The sequence below is a fragment of the Thermobia domestica genome, chromosome 6 (assembly GCF_964235325.1).
Source record: "Thermobia domestica chromosome 6, izTheDome1.hap1.1, whole genome shotgun sequence".
NCBI lineage: Eukaryota > Metazoa > Arthropoda > Insecta > Zygentoma > Lepismatidae > Thermobia > Thermobia domestica.
In genome coordinates, this window is record NC_137459.1 from 32,751,035 (window position 1) to 32,771,227 (window position 20,193).

Here is a 20,193-nt window from a genome sequence, read left to right on the forward strand (position 1 = left end):
TGCAAGCAAGTCCTCTTCCGATTCAACTGACGATTCATTCACCAAGGATCGTCTTTCATTTGCGTACTGCCAGAATTATTGGAGACTGTACTTCTGTACGTCTGAGCGAGAATATGGATGCCACATGACGGTGCACCTGCCCACTTAGATGCGAATGTTCGCCATTATTCGGATGCGATCTTCCCTAATCGTTGGATTGAAAGAGGAGGTCCCATCCGATGGCCAGCACACTCGCATGATCTCAACCCTCTCGACTTTTTTTCCCTTTGAGGACACATCAAGTCCTTGTGAATGAATTGCCAGTTGAATCCGAGGATGACTTGCTTGCAAGAGTCATAGCTGTCTGCTTAATTGTGCAAGAGACACCAGAGATGTTTGAGAGAGTGAAGCAACATTTCGTTAGGCGTTATGCTACATGCATTGAGGTTCGTGGTCGTAACTTCGTGCAGTTACTGTGAGTTTTTGGTACGTACAGTCCAGGAGTAGATAGCTTGTACTAAACCTTACACACTAAGATGTAGTGTTATGCACAGCAAAGCAGGTGACATCGACCAGATACACACATTTGTTATTGAAACTTCGTACTTGCTGTAACTTCAACATGGAGTGCCGCTTGAAGTAGCCGTTTTTGACCTTCAGTTTCCTATCTCAAAATGCGCATATTGACCCGCCTCTATCACATGGATTTGGTTCAAAAGGTTATGGATATCCTGTATATTTATGAATACCCTGTATCTTCAGAAATGTTACAAACAAATTGCAATTCTTTGTAGCTATTGTGCATTTTAGATTGATCCATAACTTCAATTGTCAGTATGCGTAGTGAATGTGTAGCATTTTGACTCTACCCAAAAGTATATGTGTATATGCATAATGTGTTTGTGTGAGTGCGGTAGTAGGGAGGGAGAATACAAGAAAACTTGGAAGACAAAATTGACGCCCTTCAACTATACAAATGGTAGTTTGCATTAGGTGTTGGAAATACATTTTTTTCTCAAATAAAAACACATTATGTTTATCAAATCATAAACTGCACTTTTACGCATCACTTACGAAAACATAATTTGTGATAGAAGAATAAATACGGCAGTTAATATTATTTATGTTTTCATTCTATATTTTCAAAGAAAGGGGAAAAAAATGATAATGTAACGTTATCACATCTGAAATGTGTTTTCTCATCACACAAATGTCAAAATCTACCTGAAAATATTTACCAGAAGGTACCTTTTATGTAGCGTACGCTTCGACGTTAATATGACATTTGAAATTGTCGATAATAATGTTGTTTCTGACTAAAATCAATAATTGCTCCTCACTTAGCAACAATGTTGTACCTTCTGTTAGATTGTTTTTTTCATTGTATTGGTGTTAGTATGTGAAAAAAAAATAATATTAAAGAAGTTAAGCTTCTCTACATGAACACAATGACGAAACGCTAATGGGATTACCCGTAGTAATCTATACAAGTGTTGTGAATAGTATGCAGATATTCCCTTGGTACAAAAATGTGTTACTAATGAATGTGATTTGACAAGAAACCTCCAGTTGATTCAAACAAAGTTTATGTAGTTTCGACTCAAAACAACATTGATTTTGTAATTGATACATTTGTTTTTCATTCTGCTGCTAATGAATATTCTCTTCAAATCTTTAGAATATATTATATCACCGTAAAATTCATGTATTGCCATATATATAACTATATGAACTGACATAAAATAAAGGAGTACTTCCGGTTGGTGTGGAAAGTTGAAATTTGGTATAATTGTATCTTTCCGGGACTAATCCACAGAAGAAAAATGCCAAAAGTGAATATTTTTTTAAAAATTTTTAGGAGGTCCAAAGAGGCGATGAAGTAATTTCTGATGTTATTTGCATAGGCGTTTCTTTGGACCTATAATCTCATATTTTAGGTACTTGAAGTTAGAAAAAAAAACTCAAAATTTGGTATAGTCTACTTGTACGTTTTTGTTAGCGTTACCTATTATATCACTAAACATTAAAACAAAAAAAAAATCAAATTTAGAGTAGTTTTATGGGGAACTGAAAAATTTTCCCCATATTACTTTATATGGGACATCATCTACACCCCAAAATGTTTAAGCACTTCTGGCAGGATCAGAATGATGAAATTTGGCATGATTGTAGCCTACAGAAACTAACCCACATAAAAAAAATGCCACAAGTGAACATTTTTAGTTTTTAGAGAGTCAAAAGGGTCGATGAAGAAATTTCCTATCTTATTTAAATAGGCCCTTTTTGTGGACTTGTAATCCCATAATTTAGATATTTGAAATTGAAATTAAAAAAAGAAAAACTTGAAATTTGATATGCTTGTACGTTTTGGTTAGTGTTACATAAATAAATCACCAAAAATAAAAGATAAATCCAACTTTAAAGTGGTTTTATGGGGGAACTGAAAAATCTTTCCCATGCTATGTATATAGGACATCTTCTACACCCCAAAAATGTTTACGCACTTCTGGCAGGAATAGAATTATTAAATTTGGCATGATTGTAGCCTACCGAGACTAACTCACAGGAAAATTTCCAAAAAGTAAATATTTTTAATTTTTAAGGTGTCTAAAGGGAGGATGATGAAATCATCATGTATTTAAATTTTCGTTTTCTTGGGCTACCAAATCCCATCTTTTAGATAGTTGAAATACGAAAAGAAACGTGACATTTGGTAGAAATGTGGGTTTAAGATGTCCAAGGGTCAGGGGGCGAAGCCCACAGCTGGTCCAAATTCAGGAAATATTAAGAACAAATGCACGAAATTAACTCTTGATGCATAGGCTGATACAGAAGAGACGCAAGGCCGTAGGTCGGCGAAAAATGGGGTCTGGGGGCGAAGCCCCAGCTAGCCAAAGGCTAGTAGGGGAAAGTGAGGCACGTTGCAACAGGGGATACCTTACAACAGCGCTTTTTCTGCTTTAGCATTGGCTCCACTGGGTTTCATTGTGGATTGTTTGAACACGACACGGTAGAGGTCTCTCGTGATCAGTTCAACAACGAAGGACGAAAGGTGATGTAGACGTAGCGGGCGAAAGTTTGTTTTTTGTAGAAGTAATTTTTTTTTAAACTGTTTTTCTTTACTACATCTTAAATACCGGGTGCGTCATTTATAATGTCAAACCTTGATGACGGAGAAACGAAAAGAGAGAGAGAAGCGAAACTTTGCACGAAGCAACTATACAAAGGGGCACATTGGTAGACGTATTATTTGACATCATCGGATGAACAGTGTTGCCAACCCAATATAAAGTTATGATTTTTTAAATGGAACGACCTAAATTGTATTTCATAATTTAATTCAGCACTAAAAAGGAAGACGAAAGATATGCCACCCGCATGTTAGTGTTGCAAACTTCTCGAGAAATAACGTTAAATATGTGTCACATTTAAACACCTTTTGCACACACAGGGAGTGAGGTACACACTAGTTTTGCACAATAATTTAAATATTGACCAGAACGGTTTAAATTGACACCAAGTTTAGATGGGTCCATTAAACAGTGTTGACACAACAGAAAAGACAAAAGTCGAGTTTGGATATGGTGCAATAACTCGAAAAAGGCCATAAGTACATTACGGTTTAAAATTTATAATACAATTTGTTATGTCATAAGAAACATTCTCACGTTTATTTGAAGTCGATAAGTCAAGTACTTACCGAGATATTCAGAATTTTGTAAAACCTGAGAAGTTGGTAACGCTATCTCAAATTCCCACTTTTCCCTCAACGTTAAGAAATTCGTAAAGAAGTGGTTGAAATAAAATATAAACATTAATAAACACACATACGATGAAAAAGAAACTTTTTTTTCAGTACTTGAAATGACTAATTAAGCGTAATTTACTGGATATGAAAAAAACGTAAGAAAGTAATAGGACTTCATATGACAAGATAATACAAAGACGTAGAAGACATGTAGGTATCTAGTAGCTGCTTTCGCACGATGAAAATATTTTTCCTCTTATAAGTTTGGGACACCAAAATCAAAACAATCCAATACTCGCAACACTAAACGATACGACAGGTGAAGCTGCTTTACTATGACAAATCTGGAATTGAGCAACGAAGGTATGTATCATATGTTTGAAAGATTTGCACATACTGATATGTAGGGTTACCAGACCTGTTCTTTTATGAGCACATGTACTGTTTTTCAAGGTATTCACTTTTCTACCCTCTCATTTTCAAGTGGAATATTCTTTTGTACTTTTTTTTTTAATAATGTGTGACTCCTGACGTGCTGAATACTTTTTCCATGTATCTGTTAACAGGAATTGGTAACATGCTGGTAATGTACACAGTGAGTATTGGATTGTTTTGATATTGGTGTCCCAAACTTATAAGAGGATAAATATTTTCATCGTGCGAAAGTAGATACTAGGTATCTACATGTCTTCTACGTCTTTGTATTATCTTGTCATATGAAGTCCTTTTATGTCCCTTTCACATTATCCGGCGATTTGCCGGATCCGGTTCCGGCGAATCGCCGGACGAGGTAGAAAGACATTGCAAGGAATTGAAGCTTTTCACATATGTGCAGCGGTCACCGGACATTCATCCGGCGAATAAAAACAGCCGGATCTCCCTGCTAGAATCCGGCGCGGCAAATCGCCGTGTATAGCCAAGCGGAACATTACAAGCAATGACGCTTTTCACATATACGCGGCAAACTACCGGATGATGTTGGGGGAGGAAGCAAATGTTGCCAGGAAAGAGCAGAAAGTGGCTGCTATAATATGGGAGCATGTGGTTTTGTGTGTTATGTGGAGTGTGTTTGTATATGTGGTTATGTTCTATCCCAGTACATCTGGAGTAATTAACCAAACCTGTATATACAATATATGGGGAAAGATGACATGTAAAATTAATTGAAAATGACCAATACTACCGAAGTGTCGAAATCAATATAAATTATTATTTTTCTATGTAATAGAAGATTGGGATATGTCCGTGTAGCACTGGACAAATGACCTTCTATAAATTTGTGGTGACCCAAAATTGAAATATACACTATCAAATGTTTCAGCAATACAGTCTTTTGCTATATATTTATGTACTATTTTGCTACGCAAAGCAAGAGAGAATTCATGATGTGATATTTGATAAATATACCGTACTTTATATATTTTATAATTATCTGGCTGTAATTTCTTGAATAGTCCTCTGAATTCAGAGACTAGAGCAGTGCTTTAAAGAGACTTGAGTCAATAGTCGGAACGCTTAAAAACAAAAGAATAAACCCGAAATAGTATAATAATAATAATAATAATAATAATAATAATAATAATAATAATAATAATAATAATAATAATAATAATAATAATAATAATAATAATCTAATATAAATAAAATAAAGAGTTTATGTGTCTGTCTGTCTTTGTGAGGCCTAGGGACCGAAAGTTACCAAAATTTGGTCACGGGTACCTTGGTCCAGGCTCCAGACCAAACCGATGCGTGTTTTTCAAAATTCGAACCAGGAGGTCTCAGGTGGGCGTTTACCAGGACATGTAAAAGTAGTAGAAAATGACCGATATTAGTCTCAAATCCATAGTTTTCGCGGTCGCTGAGATCAATGGTAACACTATCATTAGCGAGGACTTCAGCCACCATTTGTATGCGGGCCGGGGATCACCAGAAGGGGGGGGGATTTCGAGACATGTAAAAATAATCGAAAATGACCGATATTAGTGTCAAATCAATAGCTTTCGGGGTCACTGGACTCATTGGTGAAACTCAAGATAGCGTTTACTTTCACATTTAGTTCCCATCAGCTAAGGAACTTGGGCCTGGAGATCACCGAGACATGTAAAAACATAATCCACAATGACCGATATTAGTGTGAAATTCACAGTTTTCGCGGTCTGAGATAAATGGTGGTACTTTCATTAGGATGATTTTCAAATTCAGCCACCATTATATGCGGGCCGGGAGTCACCGGGCTGGAGAATTGCGAGACATGTAAAAATAATCGAAAATGACCAATATTAGTGTCAAATCAATAGTTTTCGCTGTCGCTGAGATGAATGGTGATATTCCCAAGGCGTTGACTTCCAAATACAGCCCCCGTCGACTTGGGAGCCAGAGGCGTTGTTTTTTCAAAATTGGAACCAGAGGATCACAGAGGCGTTTACTTTCTATGTAAAAGTAGTAGAAAATGACAGATGTTAGTGTCACATTCATAGTTTTTGCGGTATCGGCTGAAGACCAGAGGCGATTTTTTCACAATTCGAACCAGGGAGGGGTCTCAGGGGGCGTTTGCCGGGACATGTAAAAGTAGTAGAAAATGACCTTAATGTTACAGCCAACATTTCTGGAGGTTGAATACAGTTCCTAAATTTTGAATTCTGCCTCTGCAGCTGGGTCCGTATGCGATCCAACAACTCATCAAAAGATGCGATAGACATACGAAAGTAATTAAAGAATTTTCCTTCGTCTTCCCTTAACTGTGGAAACAGTATGGAAAAATCTCCTTCAAGATACCGCTTCTCTAAAAAAGGGTGAACCCATATGTGTCTCTGACGTTTTTTTTTCTGCCTGTGTCTTAACAAGGCGAGTAGAAAACACATTTTGCGTCTGTCCATTACAACCACCACAACACGACAAGAGTCACAGAGTTTTCTTTCTTCAGTTGCACAGCAACCCTGCTCGCATATTTTTCATCACGGCAAAACGCCGGATAATATGAAAGGGGCCGAAACCGGATCCGGCAAATCGCCGGATAATGTGAAAGAGGCATTACTTCCTTACGTTTTTTTTTTTTTTTTTTTTTTTGTCATATCCAGTAAATTACTCTTAATTAGTCATTTCAAGTACTGAAAAAAGTTTCTTTTTCATCGTATGTGTGTTTATTAATGTTTATATTTTGTTTCAACCATTTCTTTACGAATTTCTCAACGTTGAGGGAAAAGTGGGAATTTGAGATAGCGTTACCAACTTCTGCAGCGCAAAATTCTCAGCTTTTACAAAATTCGGAAATCTCGGTAAGTACTTGACTTATCGACCTCAAATAAACGTGAGAATGCTTCTTATGACATAACAAATTGTTCTATAAATCTTAAACCGCAATGTACGTATGGCCTTTTTCGAGTTATTGCACCATATCCAAACTCGACTTTTGTCTTTTCTGTTATGTCAACACTGTTTAACGGACCCATCTAAACTTGGTGTCAATTTAAACCGTTCTGGCCAATATTTAAATTATTGTGCAAAACTAGTGTGTACCTCACTCCCTGTGTGTGCAAAAGGTGTTTAAATGTGACACATATTTAACGTTATTTCTCGAGAAGTTTGCAACACTGACATGCGGGTGGCACATCTTTCGTCTTCCTTTTTAGTGTTGAATTACATTATGAAATACAATTTAGGTCGTTCCATTTAAAAAATCATAACTTTATATTGGGTAGGCAACACTGTTCATTCGATGATGTTAAATAATACGTCTATCAATGTGCCCCTTTGTATAGTTGCTTCGTGCAAAGTTTCGCTTCTCTCTCTCTTTTCGTTTCTCCGTCATCAAGGTTTGACATTATAAATGACGCACCCGGTATATCTAACAACAGTAAATAACATGTAGCACTCAAATAATATCACAACTGAGGTATAATTACATTATATTTCTGTTCCTGTTTTATCTGCCATTTAGTGGCGAGGAAAGCTTTTATATATAAACATGTCAATGGGGTAAATTGCAACATTTGTTGCAACATGCTCCATGGCATTGAAAAATATATTTTTGCCGGTTAAGCATTGTTATATGCACAATTGTTGTTGGTTATAAAACAAAGAGTATTATGATTGTTGTTGTTATTATTGTCGTTATTATTATTATTATTATTATTATTATTATTATTATTATTATTATTATTATTATTATTATTATTATTGCTATAGGACAACAGTGATGACTTATTGGTTGCAGTGCCAGGTAGTCGCTTCATCTTCTCAGAACTTCTATTCAGACTGCAGGTCAAAGTGAGTTTCATGGATCACCTGGAAATGAATCTAACAAGATAGTGAAGAATTCTTCAGATGATCAAATACCAAGCCAAGTGGTCTTCCCGACAAGCTGACTTCTCTCCTGAGCATGTACAGTCCTGTCCAAAAGCTGGACCTCGAAAACTGATAGTTCGAAAAAGGAAGAGATGTGCTATTCTCACACTTCAGAAAAAAAATGCTATCGAAATAGAAAAGAAGTGTCTAGAAAGGCGGAAATATGAAATCAGTAGCTAAGAAGAATTTATTCTCAAGTCCTTCGACAGGAGATTGTATCTCTTTGGTCTGTGAAGAACCGTATGCAGATCAGGATGCAGAAGAAAATTGCATATACGTTGTGAGAAGTGGTCTCATTGGTCGTGTGCGGATTGAAACTAGATTTGATAGCTAGATTGGAACTAGAATTGAACCAAGTTCGATTGTTGCAACTTACTCCAGATGGTGTTACAATTTATCCCATGGGTAGGGCAAGTGTCAACAGTTGGACTTAGTTCAAAAAGTTGGTGCTATTAAGCGTACCGTTCGATGTTTTGCATTTATATATATATATTTTTTTTTGGTATGTAGCTAACACATGTACCTTTTAGTCCACTCAATATAGTTTTTTGTATCTGTACCAGTTGCCGAGTAAAAAGATCAGACCTGAGAAGTGTTGCAACTAGCCCCACCTTCCCCTACATATATACAATTCATTTATTGCCATATATATATATATATATATATATATATATATATATATATATATATATATATATATATATATATATATATATATATATATAAGTGGGGGGGGGTCACAAAAAGAAAATGTAACACAGGCACATTACTTTGAACTGCGTGATCATCATATTTATTCATCTGATATGGCTCTCATTGACTCTATATATTCATATTTCTCACAACTAAAGTGAAGACAGAAAAAGGGTTAAAAAAGAAAAGGAAGAAAATTCCTCTGAAAGAAAAAAAGTACAGAAGTCGGACAACATTTCATGTTTAAGAATCACTAGAGATGTAGTAGCATCGTTGAAACAAATGCACTGTTGTTCCTAAGGTTCACCTACCTTTATGCAAATCCCTGTTATTGCTACTTATAGATGAAACAAATGTCGATTTTGCTTGACTGGCTGAAAATTTTATTCTAGCCAAACTGTGTATGAAAAATCCTACACACAGTTACCAAAATATTACCTTTAAAGTAGCTTGTTATTTAAAAAATATCTCCATCAATTTCCAAAAGATTAAGTGATATATAGATGAGCACATTATACTGTTTCGGTGTTGAAATGTGTCAGGAATGGGACGTATAACTATATTTTCTAGTATTAACAACATTAAAATGTATCACGAAAGGAAAATTGAGGAGATATAACCTTTGGTATTACAAGTTTAGTCGTCATTTCTTGCACTGAGAAAAATCCGTCATCCGGTCAGCGGCATATTGTAAAAACATACAAAATCTGCATGTTTACTACGGAAATCTGTACGGTACATACGTTATCCATATGCTGCTTACGTAGTGCTTTTACCCCGCTCTTACGTTACATCACGCCGCTACAGGATATCCGACATCTAACCGTCTTCTGTATACTCTATGCGGACATGTCAGCTATATGTTATATACGTCCATTTGTATTTGAAATCCTGACCACCTTACGGAACACTTATACAGAAATATTATAAAACAAAGGTTTTCAGTTTTATGTTTGCAGCAGGAGCAGTTTACCTGTGCTCATACATTAAGTCCAAAAACCACAGGATTGACGCATTTAACCACGTTTTTACGTACCTCACATGCGTTTCTTTTTTTTTTTTTTTTTACCAATGTGAGTAAGATCCATATTTTGCTTCAACATTTCATTCCCTCATGGCACATGGACTACATTGCAATTGACAAATTTTAAATTGGATCAAGCTCCTATTTCGTGAAGCTATCATCTCAAAAGTACACGAAGGAAACCCAACTATTCAGGCCTATGTATATCGAGTACTAAATTCCGTGTAAGTACGTTATCTCCCTCCTATCATGATAGAAGTGACTTCATAAAGGCTGTCTAGGGAAATCTCAGAACTAATTTATATTTCTTGATAATAAGACAAAACAATGAAGTTTGACTGACAGTCCGAAGGCAAACTCTATTCTGAACTTACTTTCATTGCAAAATGCACTAAAAGAATAATGTCCGCTGCATAATTAATTGGCTGAAACTGTTCTTAATGTTTCAGTGACCTGTCAAGTTCTTCAATATTCTATTTGCTAAGCTAATATCCGTGAAGGATAATACAAAACGACCGCCCGAGAAAATGGTTGCATAAAAGTGCAATGAATATTTCTGCTACTTGTTTTATGAACAGCATTTCACGAACAATTTCACAATATAATATACTCAGAATAGTTTTGTTAATATATCCATTGGAATAAGCCAATAGTTGACAGGAACAGTTCGTCGACTGTTTTTCGTAATGTTTAAAGTTTGTGCACCGATAATATGCACTTGAGAAATCCATAGTTTGAATTCACTCGAGTTTCGAACTTTCTTTCCTTGAAAGTCGTACCATATCATTTTTTCAAAATCATAGCATGCAATTAAGAACTCCATAGTTTGAATTCACTGGAGTTTCGAACTTTTTTCCCTGAAAGTCGTACCATATATTTTTTTTTTCAAAATCATATCGCACTTACAAGGAGAAATCAGACTTTGGTAAATGAACTTCGGGGCTACTTTTTGCAAGGTGATAGTGCACATTTAAAGCATTCATATTACAAACTGGGAGAGCGCAAAGGCCTAATAAGCAGAGAAAAAGCGACTTAAAGTTTTCGACTCACCACATAGTATGTCGTACGTTGCTCAAATTTATCGAGTGATGGCGTGGCAGAATCAGTAGAAACTATAACTCAGGTGCGAAAGGCCCGGGGTTCGATTCCCGCTTGAGTGTTCCCTTTTGTTTCAACCAATAAAGTAGCTACAAGTAAAATGTTAATTCACCATATTTTTATGGTGAATTAAAACAATAGAAATATTCAAGTCAGTTGTAAATTTTTTCAATGTTCCATGTTAACTAGCAACGAAATATAATCTATATGAAAATAAACTTAAAATTTGATAGAATCGTGGGTTTAAGATGTGCGAGGCCGTAGGCCGTGTAAATACGGGCATTAGGGGGCGAAGCCCCAAGCTGGGCCAAATTCAGGCACGAAATTCACTGTTGATGCAAAGGCTAATACATAAGAAATGCGAGGCCGTAGGCCGAGGAAATACCGAGGTATGGAGGCGAAGCCCCCAGCTAGTGTATATAGATCCAATAAGGATATTTTAAAGGAAATTACTGTTTGAAATTTCCAGGTGATTAACTATATTTTCATTGTCAATACTCAGATGTTTTCCTTGATCAAATCTGCTATAGATTTGAATATATAAATTATGTTCCACAACCCTTTTTTGCCCAATGTTTATTTTATAAGCCACTTAACAAATATCGTTCTCATATTTTAGAATTGTCCCGTATAGTAAATAGTTTATAGACAACATGGACAAAAAATAATACTTTTGAACAACCAGAGATAAGAGTACAATGGTTTCATAACATATCCCAGAATCAGAGCATCATATCAAGGACATCGATTGTAATTTATCTGAAATAAAATCAATAGAACGCGAAACGGAAGCGAGTAAGGAAAAACACTGAGCTTTTTCCACTTCCTGTAGCTCTTTCCTCTTTATTGTAACGTGGTCGGCTACGAAAGAACAGCGTACAATTAGACAGTTGATGGTAGCAGCGCGTCGGGAAAAGCGAAAGCATGTTACAGAAGAAAAAAACGTTGAATAGGATTCTCCCATTCCACGGAAGAGCATTTCAGTTGTAGTGCTTCTAAGCCCATTACATTTTGTACAGCGCCGTTTTCTGCAATCGAGATAGAGGAGAGCGGTTTTTCACTTATTCCGAAGCGAACACATTTCTGGATTAACTCTACCCTCCGCAAAACATCAGATCGAAATACGTGTATTACTCGGTATTATGAAGTGTGCTCCTAACGGAAAAATCTAGTAAAGGATACAAGGGTTTATTTTCTTTCACACGCATACATACACACATACACACATGTGTATGTATGTTTATATATACGCAGTCCTCCTATCTCTCTCTGCTGGTCTAATGGTCAGCGCGCGCGTCTTTTTACGCAGGATCTCGAGTTCGATTCCCTGTGAGAAAGCATTACAATGATTCGAATTCCATCTTGAACTGTCAGTTCATGTGTTATAGAAATTTCTGCTTAAATATGATGTTAAATTTCAATTGATGATAGAACATATCGTCATCAAATTTGATTCCCAGTGGCAGACCCTCTAACGCACTGCAACGGATTAAATCCACTTTGAGCTATAGATAGGGTCATTTGTAGGACATATAAAAAAATCTACGGCCGTAAGCCAACTTTGATATGAATAAAAACACGAAAACATTGAAAGAATGAAAAGTTGCTCAAAATATGTGGTTTTCAACCCAAAATGGTTAAATTTTTCCAATTGCTTTATCCGTTTGGTCTCAACACTTGTAAGGTATCCCCAGGGGCATCATTTGAGGAGATAGTAGAAGCAATTGCGCTCATCTGGATTTGAGAAGTGTATATTTTAATCAATTTTACAGTAAGTGAATCTTATATAAATAAAATGAGTTTATTTGTGCGTTTGTCTGTCTGTGTGTGTGCGGCCTGGAGACTAGACGAGTGAACCGAAAATTACCAAATTTTGGTCAAGGATACCTTGTTCCAGGCTCAAGAGCAAGACGAAGCTTTTTTTTTTTAAATTCGAACCAGGATATTATCAGGGGGGCGTTTACCGGGACATGTAAAAGTAGTATAAAATTGCCGATATTTTTGTCAAATTCATAGATTTCACGGACGCTGAGATCAATGATGAAACTCCAATCGCATTAACTTACAATTTCTCCTCATTCGGCTGCGGGCCAGGGTCACCGGGGGTGCGATAACGAGACATGTATGACCGATATTAGTGTCAAATCTATAATTTTTGCGGTCGTTGAAATCAATGGTGACACGTCCATTAGCGATGACTTTCAAATTCAGCTACCATTGCAGGCTGGCCGGGGTAACCTGCAGGGAAGGGTTACCGAGACATGTAGAAAAAAAATCCAAAAGGACCAATATTAGTGTTAAATTTACAGTTTTCGCGGTTGCTGAGTTAAATGTGATATTCCCACGGGCGTCGACTTCCAAATACATCCCCTATCGGCTGGGGACCAGAGGCGTTTTTTTTTTCTAAATCGAACCATGAAGTCTCAGGGGGTTTACCGGGATATGTAAAAGTAGTAGAAAATGACCGATATTTTTTCCCTTTCGTTGTTCAGTTTGTTGACATAAATATTTTATCGGACCCATGCAAAGATTGGGTATTTAAGCTGGTATACAAATGAAGAAGTGAAATTATTATACCAATGGGCAGTCTTGTCACAGTCTAGCAAAATTTGAGATGACACTCCTGAGCGCTCCCATTCTCATTCCCATTTTTTTTTTTTTTTTTTTTTTTTTTATAATGTTGCAAGCTCAGCAGTTTGTTCCCTTATCGTTGCTGGATAACTTATTTGAGCTATTCTAAGTTCCCTCATATGACAATCTGCACGTTTCTTGTGTCATTTTCACTCACCCTCACGTTCTGTTTGTTGCTTTTCATTCAACATAAGGTGCCTTACCAGCAATGGCCTTGGACTTTCGATACATGCCATATTCTCCCCCCCCCCCACAAAAAAAATGAAAATAAAAATCAATTCATTAAAAGCATGAGCATAATACGAACTTATGTCACTATCGTTTTTTTTGAGAAACTACTGTTGGTGAAAACCACATCTATATAAAGGAAATTTTAATAAATAGGCTAGACACATAAATGTGCATAATTGTTTGATTTAATTTCATCTATGGAAACGAACAAAGGACTTTTGAAGATAAGTAGACAGCTTGTATTTTTTTTCTTTCTGAACAATCTTGTACACAGATACCATAACTAAAATTTTAACCTAACATTTTACAGAGGCCCGGACGTTCTAATTATTTAATATATTTTCAATCATCTAACACAACAATGCTTTGATATCACTAACTATGATTATTGAACCTTATTACCCTACATTGATCTAGAAAAAAATAACATATAAAGGGACGGGAAAAGAATGAACATTCTGTTTACACTGTATATTGTTCTGAACTCCCGCAGAGAGGAGCGACACCAGTTTGCACTAGAAGGTTCAAAACATTACAAGAGAAGGACAATCTACAAGCTCTTTGTCGATTTCGTCATTATTCGTAGTGCAGACAGTTTGACTTGTAGACAGCGAAAACTCGACTGATGCATTAAAGCAACGCACAATTCCACTCTCCGTGTCTGATTTAATTTTTATGGGGGTTAAACACAGCATTCGTCTTTCGCCGAGATACCCACTCACCTAATTTATATTTAATAGGTGTCCGTAAAGTCATATAACCCTCACTTTGGAGCATTGAAACTTTTGAACCATAAGTTCAAATGAAATGAAACTCCCACCAAGAAAGACGTGTCATTTTAGGTATTTTAAGCCATAAACTGCAGAGTGCGGATTTGATGTTTGTCTTCATAAATGTCTGAAACATTCGATGGTAAGAAAAAAAAATGGAAATTTTGAAATTAAAGGCATTTTGTGTGTGTGTGTGTGGATACATGGAAATGATAATGAATAGACTAGACAGAAGAGTATCGCTCTGAAACACTAACGGCGCATTGACACCAAATGTAGACTTGCTACGTCTTGATAATAGCATACTGTAAAGAAAGAAATGTTTTCCAGCATCATGACATAATATTGGAACAGCGGCAGCACCAGACAGTGTCAACTCAATACATGTGGCTGGACACTAACCGCCTTATGCAGAGTCGTTTTGACGTATGATTATCGGCATACTGAACGCCTAACTACTGCAGGAAACATATGCTAGTCGAAAACTTTAGGATGGCACTAATCACGCGTCAGAACGAATCTGCATAAGGCCTTAACTGTTTTACAGATAGACAGTTATAAGCAAACATTAAATTTGCAAATCATTCAGGAAGTCATGGGCAGGCATAAATAGATTATTACGTTTCCTCAATGAGTTGCAAATTTCTTGTTAGTAACAGTCTATCCGTAGAATAGTTGGTGGGCACATATGTGGTCACATCACCTGGTATAGGCAATGTTGTCAATTACGTCATAATGTTGGAAAACATTGGTTTTCTTCATACCATCATCGCAGCTATAGTATGTCTATACTTGGTATCAATGTGCCGTTCCTGTTTCAGATTAACACATTCCTACCCAATTTGCGAATTAACATTTCAGTCTATCCAAAGAAAAAAAAATAGAAGCCACGGCTGCATTTAAATCTTAAATTTTCACTTTTTGTACAAAAGGTTCACGTCACCTTCGTCTGTTCCTGGCATTTGTGAGGACGAACTTCAAACATAAATCCCGTGCTTGAAACGTCAGGTTTTACGTTACTTAAAAAAAATCCTGAACTGGGGTGACAACTTGAAGAGTGCTATTTACTCTAAAATTAATTCTGAACTGGAAAGCCAAACTTGTAACGACCATATAATAATCTTATGGCTGAAGAGCCAACTCTGTAACGTACAAGTTTACACTAATTGTTTACACTTTCATTCGTAGCTAATGTTATACTGAGGAAAGAAATAAAAGAAAATAAAAAATGGGTCGCCTAAACGACTTTCCTTCTTATGCTACGATTATAGGCCAGTAAGCACAACGTTGTTTAATTTCCAGATTCCAATGGTATCATCGCTACCATGAAAGGAAAGAAAAAAATCCGTTGTCAAAATAACACCATATAATTTGCATATTTCAAACCAGAATACATGAGAAGCTTATGGACCTATATGACATAAAGAAATACAAATTAAATTATAACAAACTGTATATGAAAACAAAATTATCAGGAAATGTAACCTACATGTTGCGCAAACGACAAACAATAAAAATGGCACATTTGTTAAATAAATTTATGAAACAATTAAGAAAAAATAACTAAGTCAACAGGAAACATATTTCGATAGTCGAACCAAAGGAAGGGGTAGAAAACCACTTATCAACGGCATCACATCCAGTGCCACTGCCTGCCTTTCCACGCCATCCAATGACACCACACCCTACTTGCATAGCACGTAGTCCAGTTGTACAAACGTTCAGTATTGTCCTCTGTGTTAGAGAAGAAATATCTCATCTAGTTCTTTTCCATGTGGTAAGGTGCCAAGAACCGACGACACGTTGACACGTTGGATAGCAATAGATATGCGTTGTATTAAGAAAAATGTTGAACGAATATCTCCAGTAACGATAGAAATGCGTCTGCCTACTTCTCTAATAAAATCAAGGCTTGCAGATCCCCAAGCACCACTAGTCTCGATGGCAATTGGAGCAAAATAAATTTATCAAGGAGGCTGTTATATTTCCTTTGCTTTTCTACTTCTCTACGACTAGCAACAGCCCCAGCATTCATAACAGCTAAAGGGAGACTTGAATGGGCAAATGTATCTGAACACGTAAAGTCCCAAACTAGTGATTTGCCTTTCAACCAAGGAACTAATGTCATGCCATCAGGTCGTTTACCATCTGAACGACAACATCCTGAAGGTTCACGTATTGAAGGAATTCCAGCTGTGGTAAGGGCTCGTAAAATGATATCATTCACAGAGGAGTGTCTAGCGTGTCTACCCATGCTCTTCATGCATGACAGGCCATGCAGGCTACGTTGGCTAACTTGATCCCCGCAAGCTGGACAGCGATGTGGCTCACAAATATCTGCACCTAATCTTAAGGCGACAGAGATTCGAAATGCCTGATTAGTCATATGAAGACCTAATGGTGGGGAGGGTAATGCATTCAACCATGCCCCAGCATGTAGGGATGAGGCAGCACGAATCCTGGCTTTATCCTCTGGAGCAATAACTGACTGTAAGAGAAGTTCATGAAAATGCGCTGCAATTGGTGTGTACCAAGATGCCTGAGAACCTATTTTGTTAATCTCTGGAAGATCTGTATCTGTTAAATTTTTCCATTTGGTAGAGCCTTCTTGAACTGTGCCATCTGGGTCTAGGTGGTAACCTTGCGGAAGAAGAGCCTCGACTAAACGAAGAGATCCGTGGTAGGACGCTAAAAAGGAAGGAATCGCCATATCCATGGATCGTCGAATACCAAGACCCCCTAATCTCACAGGTAAGAATGCTTGAATCCAAGATTCGTCGCTTAAGGAGCAGTTTAAAATTGACTCCAGACCCATTTTACGGACATGATCGTATTTCTCCAGTAATGGAGTCTCATTCCAAGAAGGAAAACATCGTAAGAAGTAGTTTAAACGAGGGATCGACAAAGAGGCACGTAGAAGAAAGAAAACTGCATGGACAGAAATCGAGGCGAGTCGAGACAAAAAATATTCTAACTTCGACATTTTGTTTAACAGGACATTGGTAAAAGTTTCCTTTGTGAGAGCGGCGCCTAGAAGACAAGCATCCTGATTAGTTAGGAGACGTATTCCTGGGGCAGTTTCGTCATTTTTTTAAATAATAAGTCGAACTTGGCTTCGTCTGATCCAAGGAAACCAACTTCACACTTTGAAAAATTTAAATATAGGCCAAGTGCAGATGCCTTCTCATTTATTTGTGCTAGAGTTGAAAGAACTACTTCAGGTTCATCAGCGATAGTTCCATCATCCAAATACCAAATGTTTAATTCAGTGTTGATCGATTTCACTAAGGAATGAATGGTTATAGCAAAAAGTGCTGGGCCCAGGGTATCGCCTTGTTGTACTCCTCTCTGGGATGAAATAGTGTCTTATTATATTTATTTAACCCTTTTTAGCGAACAGCAAAAAGTTGCAGCAATTATCAATGTTAGCGATTATAAAGTTCAGCTAGGCTCAATAACCATAGTTTAAAAAAAAATCATCAGACATATATACTTCAGTCTCTTGAAAATTCTAGAAAATTTCTCACACCAACGCAACAAAGTAGCCAATAACAACAGCGTTTTAGACGTAATCCTTAAGAATACATTAAACAGTTGTTTACATTCCTCGACCAAACATTTGAAGTAGAGACTTTAGTGAGCTACATTGTGATTAATGAAGGGAAATTACAAAGGTACATTACTGCTTACAAAACATCTTGTTACAGAGGGAGTAATTATGTGGCTGAGTCGACCAATCTTCCTCCCCAAAAACATAACGTTTCCACTACTCATCCGCAACCAACTGTTAAGAGGGCGCCACACCTCGACCTGGCTTACAATTTAACAGCGGTGGTAATAATACATATGGCAAAAACATTTATAGGAGGTACTAGACCAGCCAGCAACCTAAACTCCATCCTTGACAACATCACATCTAGGCGTGAATACAATAGCAATGCCCACCGTCTTTGACGCGTCCGACGGTAGCTTCTTAGCTACAGTAGCTTCTTAACTAAAGGTAGGACATGAAAACTTACTTCGAGGAGTAACGTGAGTCTTTCCTTGCGTGGCAACTTCAATTTTAGATCGTAAACTATGGGTTATAGCAAACAATGCGGAGTGTCCACTAATGAGACGAAAATAAGCTAGCTGTCACTAAACAAACCTTTAACTTTACCAAGACAACTATAAATTAAACAATACGGAGTGCCCACTAATGTAACTAACATGAGCAAGCTGTCAACTAAATAGTATGTTACAAATCTGCTCGACTTAAAGATCTAATTTTACTTAGTGCAAGAGAGAAATGGTATTGACATCGGACTACCCCGTCGGCGTATGAATTGACTTACTGGATGGAGGACTCACTTCGGTTTACTCAGTCATATTACATACAGAGCGTACGGTAATAGACGACATTTTATCGATTTATATTGTTTTGGTTTTAAGTGAATACACGAAGTAACAAAGCAATGGATGAGTGGTATAATGTATTTCTCTAGATGAGATAATTTGAAAGCAACGGAGTAAACACACGATATTGATAATACTTAACCAATTAATTACGGACAGAGACAAAATCAATTGTATTAATTATGCGAATTATTGACGAGATTTCTTTACAGTTCCCAGAACGATATTTACTTCTTCAACAAACCGTGTAGGAAATAATAATGATAAGATTTACCTGGAGGTGGTGATCAAACCCAGTCCCCCGGCTACTCACGGTATCCACTGGTGAAGCAATATCATCATAGCAGGTCAGTTCCAAAAGGGCACAGCTTAGGCAGCATCGTGGACGGCAACCAATCTCCAATGGTCCTCCAGGCCACTCGACGTGAGGTGATAGCAGACTTCAGCCAGGGCAAAAATTTACTCGATGGCAACCTTCAGAAAAGTCGACGACAAACTGGAAGCATATCAACTGGACGGACGTAAGTCAACCGCAGGCGTCAAGTCGCTGTAGCAAATAGTCCACACCGACGACTTTATACAATAATCCAAGGAAACGCAGCGGGGCAGACCAAAACTGTAAGAGGAAGACGGGAGGCCACTGCGGAGAAATACCTGCACTGACGACGTCACAGACGAATAATCCAAGGAAATGCAGCAACACCAAACCAAAACTGGAAGAGGAAGATGAGAGGCCGCTACGGAGAAATACCTGCGCTGACGGCGTCACAGACAAATAATCCAAGGAAATGCAGCGGGGCAGACCACAGCTGTAAGAGGAAGACGGGAGGCCACTGCGGAAACGTCTACACTGACGTCATGACGAGATAATTAAAAAACAGCGGAGTAAACCAAACGATAACAGGAAAGACAGTTCCTGACGTAATTCCAGAGAACTTCCACCACAGACAGGTTACAGATATTAGAATTTTCACATTCCCATGTTGAAAATCACCATGCACTTATTTAAACCAAGTTGGTAAAATCCTTGGCCAGTCAATCGGAGAAAAGGTAGCTTTGTGTATACGTTGCGTGGCTCACTACATTCTCACTCCAATTACACCATCCTCTTATATAAAGTCCCTTAACAGAAACTGGTTAAGTCATTTTGTCAATATTTCAAATCTTCGTCCTCAATTGAAATAAAAGGGCACACTATCAACTATACATTGACGGCCATATTTCAGTACAGAGAGGTAGAACAAAGAGAGTGCGCTCAGAGATCCCGCTCGCTCTCTGAT

At 37.3% G+C, this 20,193-nt stretch overlaps 1 protein-coding gene across 1 annotated transcript in view; it reads right to left on the minus strand.

The window, feature by feature from the left end:
- mGluR (metabotropic Glutamate Receptor) overlaps nucleotides 1–20,193 on the minus strand; it is a 1,220,665-nt gene that overhangs the window by 607,469 nt on the left and 593,003 nt on the right. The gene's annotated exons all lie outside the window — the stretch shown is intronic.